Source organism: Crocuta crocuta, unplaced genomic scaffold (genome assembly GCF_008692635.1).
Source record: "Crocuta crocuta isolate KB4526 unplaced genomic scaffold, BGI_CrCroc_1.0 scaffold1002, whole genome shotgun sequence".
Classification (NCBI taxonomy): Eukaryota; Metazoa; Chordata; class Mammalia; order Carnivora; family Hyaenidae; genus Crocuta; species Crocuta crocuta.
Genome location: NW_027532185.1, coordinates 76,576 through 85,502, shown reverse-complemented (window position 1 = coordinate 85,502; position 8,927 = coordinate 76,576). Strand labels below are relative to the sequence as shown.

At 37.8% G+C, this 8,927-nt stretch overlaps 1 protein-coding gene and 1 pseudogene across 1 annotated transcript in view; one reads left to right on the top strand and one right to left on the bottom strand.

Annotated features, from left to right (window-relative positions):
* LOC144242552 (rab proteins geranylgeranyltransferase component A 1-like) overlaps positions 1-8,927 on the bottom strand; it is a 95,574-nt gene that overhangs the window by 21,070 nt on the left and 65,577 nt on the right. The window lies entirely within an intron of this gene.
* LOC144242551 (small ribosomal subunit protein eS8 pseudogene) lies at positions 6,576-8,753 on the top strand (annotated as a pseudogene).

Genomic DNA, 8,927 nt, shown 5'->3' with positions numbered 1-8,927 from the left:
ACAATTGACACCACAGAAATAGAAAGAATTGTAAGAAAATATTATGAAAAATTATATGTCAGCAAACTGGCAATCTGGAAGAAATGGATGAATTCTTAGAAACATATAAACTACCATAATTGAAACAAGAAACAATAGAAAACTTGAACAGACCCATAAACAGCAAAGAAATTGAATCAGTAATAAAAAACCTCCCAACAAACAGAAGCCCAAGGCCAGATGGTTTCCTAGGGGAATTCTACTAGACATTTAAAGAAGAATTAATAATACCTATTCTTCTCAAAGTATTCCAAAAACAAACAAACAAACAAACAAACAGAAAAGGAAGGAAAACTTGTAAATTCATTCCATGAGGCCAGCATTCCCCTATTCCAAAACGAAAGACTCCCCTGAAAAAGATTACTATAGGTCAAAATCCCTGATGAACATGGATGCAAAAATTCTCAACAAAGTACTAGCAAATCCAATCCAATAGTACTTAAAACATCTTTTTATGTTTATTTTTGAGAGAGAGAGAGACAGAGCGTGAGTGAGGTAGGGACAGAGAGAGAGGGAGATGCAGAATCTGAAGCAGGCTCCAAGCTCTGAGCTGTCAGCACAGAGCCTGACATGGGGCTTGAGTTCATGAGCCATGAGATCATGATCTGAGTCGAAGTCGGACACGTAACCAACTGGACTACCCAGGCATCTCAAATCCAACAGTACTTTAAAAGAAACATTCACCATGATCAAGTGGGATTAATCCTAGGCTGCAAGGATGGCTTAATATTTGCAAATCAATCAATGTGATACACCACATTAATAAAATAAAGGATAAGAACTAAATGATCAGGTTGACTAGGTGGCTCAGTTGGTTAAGTGACTGTGGCTCAGGTCATGAATTCATGGTTTGGGAGTTCAAGCTCCACATCGGGCTCTGTGCTGATAATTTGGAGCCTAGAGCCAGCCTGCTTCAGATTCAGCGTCTCCCTCTCTTTTTCTGCCTTTCCCCTTCTTACACTCTGTCTCAGTCTTTTTCTCTCAAAAATAAAAAATAAACATAAAAAAAGAACTATAGGATCTTTTCAACACATGCTGATAAAGCATTTGACAAAGTACAACATCTATTCATGATAAAAACCACCAACAAAGTAGGGATAGAAGGAACATACCTCAGCATAATAAAGGCCACATAGGAAAAGCCCACAGCTAATATCATCCTCAATGGGGAAAAACAGATTTTTCTCTACAGGCAAGGATAAGACAGGGATGTCCATTTTGACCACTGTTATTTAACACAGTACAGGAAGTCCAAGCCTCAGCAATCAGGCAGCAGAAAGAAATAAAAGGCACTGAAATATGTACAGAAGAAGTCAAACTTTCACCATTTGCAGATGAAATGATACTCTATATAGAAAACCCAAAAGACTAAATAATTGCTAAGACTCATACATGAATTCAGTAAAGTTGTAGCATACAAAATCAATGTGCAGAAATCTGTTGCATTTCTATACACCAATAATGAAGCAGCAGAAAGAGAACTGAAGGAATTGATCCCATTTATAACTGTACCAAAAACCATAAGATACTTAGGAAAAAACCTAACCAAAGATGGAAAAGATCTATATTCTGAAAACTATAAAACACAGATGAAAGAAACTGAAGAGGATACAAAGAAATGGGAAAACATGCCATGCTTACGGTTTGGAAGAACTAATATGGTTAAAATGCTATGCCACCCAAAGCAATCTACACATTCAATGCAATTGCTATCAAAATATTACCAGCATTTTACTTAGGGCTCAAACAAACAATCCTAAAATTTGTATGGAACCACAAAAGATCCAGAATGGTGAAAGCAAAATTGAAAAAGAAAAGCAAAGCTGGAGGCATTACAATCCCAGACTTTAAGTTATATTACAAAGTTGTTGTGATCAAGACAGTATAGTAGTGGCATAAACATAGATATACAGATCAATGGAAAAGAATAGAAAACACAGAGGTGAACCCACAACTAGATGTTCAATTAATCTTTGCCAAAACAGGAAAGAATATCCAATGGAAAAAAGACAGTCTCTTCAATAAATGGTGTTGTAAAAACTGGACAGCAACATGCAAACAAATGAAAAAGGACCACTCTCTTAAGGCATACACAAAAGTAAATTCATAATGGATGAAAGACCTAAATGTGAGACAGGAAATCATCAAACTCCTGGAGGAGAACACAGACAGTTACCTTTTTTTACATCAGCCATAGCAACTTCTTACTACAAGTTGTCTGAGGCAAGGGAAACAAAAGTAAAAACAAACTATTGGGGCTTCATAAAAATAAAAGAGCTTCTCCACAGTGAAGGAAACTAAAAGGCAGCCTATGTAATGGGACAAGATATTTACAAATGACATATTTGATAAAAGGTTAGTATTCAAAATCTATAAATAACTTACCAACCTCAACACCCAAACCACAAATAATCCAGTTTAAAAATGGGCAAAAGACATGAATAGACATTTTTACAAGGAAGATATTTAGGTGGCCAACAAAGGGAAATCTCTTACTTTCTTGGTGGGAATGTAAACTGGCACAGCCAGTCTGGAGTTTCCTCAAAAAGCTAAAAATAAAACTGCTCTAAGGTCCGGCAATTGCACTATTAGGTATTTACCTAAATGATACAAAAATACTAATTTGAAGGGACACATGCACCACAATGTTTATAGCAGCATTATCCATGATAGTCAAATTATGGAAAGAGCACAAACGTTCACTGACTGATGAATGGATAAAGAAGATGTGATATGTATGTATTTATGTGTACACACACAAAACATGAAATCTTGCCATTTGCCACAATGTGGATGGAGCTAGGGAGTAGTATACTAAACAAATCAGAGAAAGACAACATACAATTTCACTCATGTGGAATTTAAGAAACAAAATAAATGAACATGGAGAAAAAAAGAGAGGCAAACCCAGCAACAGACTGTTAAGTATAAAGAACAAACTGATGGTTACTGGAGGCAAGGTGGGGGGATGGATGGGTTAAGTAGGTGATGGATTAAGGAGGGAACCTGTGATGAGCACTGGGTGCTGTATGTTATGAATCACTAAACTGTACACTAGAAACCAATATTGCACTGCAAGTATATTAACTAGAATTTAAATAAAAATTTAATGGAGAAAATATAAAAGTGACGAAAGAGATAAAAACAATGTACAGTAGCTGGGTGATAGAGTAGATGATGACTGTGTGGGTTTGGTATTCTGCTTTCTGTATCTACTTGGCCAAGTCAGTTCATCTCCCTGCCCTCAGCATCCTCATGAGTAAAATGGGAGGGTAGAATTAGTTCATCTATAAGACCTTTTCTAGTTCTAAAGTTATGAATCTAATTCATTATACATTAGCCATGTTTCTTTCAATGATGGCAGATTTTAAACCAAAAACTGATAGCATTATAAATACTAAAACCTATGTTAATGCTTGCTGAAAAAGTAGGAAATCTATTCCTTAGGCTTCTGAATTAACCATATATAGCAGTCATTCACTCTATATAAGTAGGCAAACTTGTTCCAAATGCATTTAAAGAAATTTTACATATAGGCTAGTCTACAAGTGGATTTCATTGTGCAACCTAACTAAGAATATAGAGACCAATGTGGTTCATGTTCTTTCATATAGGCATAGAGGTCAAATGAAATTGATGTAATATAGTCCACGTAAGACTATATTACTGTGTCAGTAAGACAGAAAAGGTCAGAAACACATTTTCCTTATGATATTGAGTAGGAGTTTGATGACATATGGCACCCAATTTGGTTTTTAAATCTAATCATGAAGATCTCCAGAGTAACTCCAGAGTCAGCTTGCACTTTTCCCAATGGAATTCAGTGAAAAACAAAAACAAACCCCTGAATATCAAACTTAAGAAAAATAAGTTTACTTGTAAAATCAAATATGTGCTTGGTAACAATACTAATAAAAATTTGTATAGTTAGGTTTTCAAAATACGAAAAAGAGAAAAGAAAAAAGGACCAATCTTTGTTTTAAATCATTAAACTCTTTTTGGAAGTATATAACAAGTTCTTTACAGGGTTGTAAGAGAAGAAAAGATCATATAAACCAGTACCTATATAAAATTCTTGATTATTCATTATTTTGCATATACATATGTATATGTATTCATATTACATATTCAGAAATATATAATCATATCACAAATAAATAACATTCTGTAACATCAGGGGCTCCTGGGTGGCTCAGTCAGTTAAGCATCCAACATCCTATAACATCATATCCCAAAATAAATCAGCTGCTAATGATAAAGTTTTATATACCAAAAACAGATTTCAAACTGCCTAGAGTATGAATAAGTACTATAAAGAGTGGTAAAACTCGATGTATTTAAATGGAAGGGCTACAGAAATAAATGATTTTAAAGGAAAATAAACCCCATATTAGATTCATTTAGGATATTAAGAAAAGATGAGTGGAAAATAAAGATGTAAAGTATGTTCTGAAAGGTGAACTATGTGTGTAAAAAATATGAATTGTTGAGATTTAGAAAATACAATACATAAATGTGAAATATTTAACAATCTCAAAAATTCAAATTAGCTAAGGGGAGGGGAACTTTATAGATATTTTAAAAATGTAACATTATTACCTTAAAAAAGATAAAATATCTCAGCTAACCTAAGTTTGCTTAGAAAAGCCCTACATTACTTATTGATACCAATGATTTCCTATCACTGTATTAAAATACCAACTTAAGCAATTTTGACTTGTTTATATTGAAAATATAGTAACATATCACTTAATCAGAAGTCTTTTATATACAACCTAGAACCAGGAAGTATACCTGCCGCCCCAAAAAGGGCTTTTCAGCACTCATGTAGATGTGAAAATGCTAACAGACTAACACAACCAATTACTCAGAACTTGGTTATATTAATACTACATGCAATTTCAACAAGCTTGGCTATCTTGTTTTCTGGCCCTCTGAAGATTATAAGCAGTAAATAAGGGGAAAGGAAGGTCAGTGGAAAGTACTGTTAGAAAGAACTTGAATGCTAACAAAAACTGAGGACTGATGGNGGCCCAAACAGCTCAATAGTCCTTAAGAGCCTAATGAATTAATAGATTGATAGATAAATAAATAAATAAATAAATAAAAACACTGAATAAATAATGCTCATAATATCTCTAAGTGATAAGAAAAAGGTTAAAATGTTTCATAGATTCAGTAAGGAGTGCCAAGCAAATGTATGAAACAAATGGTTAAAACAGTAAAAATTGCAGTCTTAACAGGANATTATTGACCAGTGTTTACATGCTAATGCATATTTCTAACTGGCTCTCAAACCCTTCCTATCTAACTTCAATTATCTAAAGTTTCTTATTTTTAACAAAAGGTATTTTTGGTGTTCTTTAAAGGCATCTCTACAGGGCATTTCTGGTCTATATACACATCAGAAATCTGCTTTTGGAATAGTAAATTATTCTGAAATGAGGGACAGTCACTAGCTTACTTCACCAAGATATGTTTCCAGGGATATCCATTCATATTTTGGAACATACCTCTATGTCTTCTAGAGTTCTAACATTGGTGACTAATTTCAAAGTAAAAACTAGTAAGGGTTCTGGTCCAAATGGCAACATAGGAAGACCCTGGACTTACTTCCTTTATGGAACAAACCAAATTACACCTATTTATAGAGTAATTTCTCCCGAAAAACTGAGGGAGAGCTGAACAGCCTCTGCACAACAAAGGGTAGAGAGAACAGCAAAAGAGCACAGCAATAGAGAAGGAGACACATAAGGAAGGGTATCCCACCCCTGGGCTGTGAACTGTAGTAGGGAGGGAAAATACTGAGGGACTGGAGCAGATTCCTCTGACTTTGAGCACAGGAAAAAACCAAAACCAAAAACAAAAACATGGACTGTTTAGTAGCTAGCATATAAAAGAGGCAGCCTCCGAACTCCGCCAAAGGCAAAGGAGCTGCTGGAACTCTCTGAGTCAGGGGACTGGAAGATGCGATGGTTTATGCTTCCTCTCCACCTTAATAGAGAGAATGGGGGTGAAGCCTAGGTGCCCTAATCAGCCTGCTGCTCTAGTGAACATCAGGTCTCCTATAATACACTAGCCCTGGATGTCCTGAGACATAGGAAATAAAGCCCCATTTTAAAAAGTCAACTAGGGGCACCTGGGTGGCTCAGTGGGTTAAAAAAGACTAGGATATAAAAAAGACAGCTCTAGAACTCCCACAAATGACAAGGGAGCTGTTGGAACTCTCTCTGGGTGGAAGGGGGTGACGAACATGGTCTAAGCACCTCCTCCATTTTGAAAGCACAGAGCAATGCATGGTCTAACTGCCCTAACCAGTCTGCTGCCATAATAAGCTCTGGGTCTTGAGCCCACCCCAGTCCCAAATGGTCACACCAAGGTAGCCAAAGGGCTGTGCACATTGAGACACCCTTGGTTATCACTCACTATATCTCCAGGCTTCATGCCAAGGTGACACAAATGCAAAGCACCCTTGAATACTCCAGGCCCACATCCTGTCAGCTTTAGATGGCTTGCTAAGTCATCACGAGTACAGAATGATCCAGAACCTCCTGGCTGACATCTACTTCAGATGCAGCCACACTGTCAAGGTGCACATAGTGAGGATCACCGTGGAACTCCCAGCCAGTGCCCACATAAGTTCCAGTCACCCTGATAGGGTACTCCTTGTGTGGAGTGCACCAAAACATACCCACCTGTACCAGCCTCAGGTCCAGTTGCCTGGGTAGGGTACCCCTTGCACTGAGCACACTGGAATACACCAGCCTGTACCCACTTTAGCTGCACCTGTTCTGTCAGGGTGCAGTCAGTATAAAGAGTCTTGGGACACTGCAATTTGCAACCACTTCAGCTTTAGCTGTTTTGCCAGAGCACACTTTGCATGGAGAGCCCAGGGATGACACTGGACTGTGCTCACTTTACCTTTAGCTGTCCTGCCAGGGTACTCTCACCACAGAGAATCTCAGGACACCCAGGAATGTACCCATTTCAGCTTTAGCAGTCCTGCATATAAAGCCCCAGGACCTCCCAGCCTGCACCCTGCTTCAGCTACAGTTGCCCTGCCAGGGCACACACTGTAAAAAGAGCCCGGGGACACCCTGGATAATACCCACATCAGCTTCAGCTATCCTACCAAGATATCCTCTGTGCTGTAGAAACTCAGGACATGCTGGCTTGCACCTACTCTAGCTTAACCTGTCCTGCCAGGCCACTTGCTGCCTGGAAGTCTCAGAGTCTGCACTGACCTGCACCCACTTCAGCTTTAGCTGCCCTACCAGGACAGACATCAATTGTACTGAGTTACCCAGGACCCCAAGTCCGTGCAGCTACAGATACAGCCAGCCAGCAAAAGTAACCAAGCACACACAGACTATAAAGACCATACACAAGATCATTCCTTCAAGTTTAGAAGTAGCTGTTCCACCTAATCCATTGAAACAAACACTGAAAGTAAGCATAATGGAGAGACAAAGGAATATGCTCCAAAAGAAAGAACAAGAACAAACCTAAGAAAAAAAGCGAAATGCAAAAGAGATAAGCAATATACCTCAAAAATAATTTAAAGTAATGTTCATAAAGATGTTCATCGGGCTGGAAGGAATAGTGCAAGAACTCAGTGAGACCTTCGATAAAGAGAAAGAAAATATAAAAAAGAGCCAATCAGACTTGAGGAATACAATAAATGAAAGAAAAAATACACTACAGATCAATAATAGATTAGTGGATACAGAAGAATATATCAATAACCTGGAAGACAAGATAATAGAAAGCAGCAAAGCTAACATCAAAATGAAAAGAAGAATTTTTTAAAATGGGATAAATTAAGGATCATTTGGGCAACATCAGGTGAACATTCACCTAATAGGGGTGTCAGAAGAAGGAGAGAAAAAGGGGCAGAAAATATATTTCAAAAAGTAATAACTGGGAACTTCCCTAACCTAGGGAAGGAAACACACATTCAGATACAAGAAGCATGGAGAGTTCCAAACAAGATGAACCTAAGGACACATAATTAAAATGTCAAAGGTTTGGGACCAGTCTGTGACACATTGGATTTTCTCTTTGTAGACAGTGCTGAGCAATTAGCATCTCTTGGGACAATTGGCACAAATGCTGTAACACCAGGAGCAAGAGAAAGCCCTACTGAGAAGTGGAAGTATGAGTTGGGACACTCCACTGCCAACACTAAGATTGGCCCGCACTGTATTGGGGGAGGCAACAAAAAGTACTGTGCCTTGAGGCTGGACACGTGGAACTTCTCCTGGAGCTCTAAGTTTGTATATGCGAAAAAGGATTATTGATTTTGTATATAATGCATCCGGCAAAGAAATGGTATGCACCAAGACCCTGGCGAAGAACTGTATCATGCTCACTGACATGCATCATGCTCCTTTGGACTGTAGGAGTCCCAATACATACTGCACCTGGGGCACAAGGAAGGGGCCAAGCAGACTCCCGAGGAGGAAGAGATTGTAAACAATAAATGATTACAAAAAATTCAGAAGAAATACCATGAAAGGAAAAAAGAATGCGAAAATCAGCAGTCTTTGTAGGAACAGTTCCAGCAGGGCAAGCTTCTTGCATGTAATGCTTCAAGACCAGGCCAGTGTGGTTAAGTAGATGGCTACCTGCTAGAGGGCAAGGAGCTAGAATTTTATCTGAGGAAAATCAAAGCCCAGAAAGACAAACAAATCTTCCTCCTTCTAACCTTGTAATTGTCATGTAATAAAGAAGTTTATTTTTCAAGAAAAATAGAAATAAAAGAATAAAATGTCACAGGTTAAAAATAAGGAGAAAATTTTAAAGGCACCAAGAGAGAAGTTACATACAAATGAAGTCCTATAAGGCTATAAACTGATTTTTCAGCAGAAACTTTGTAAGCCAGGAGT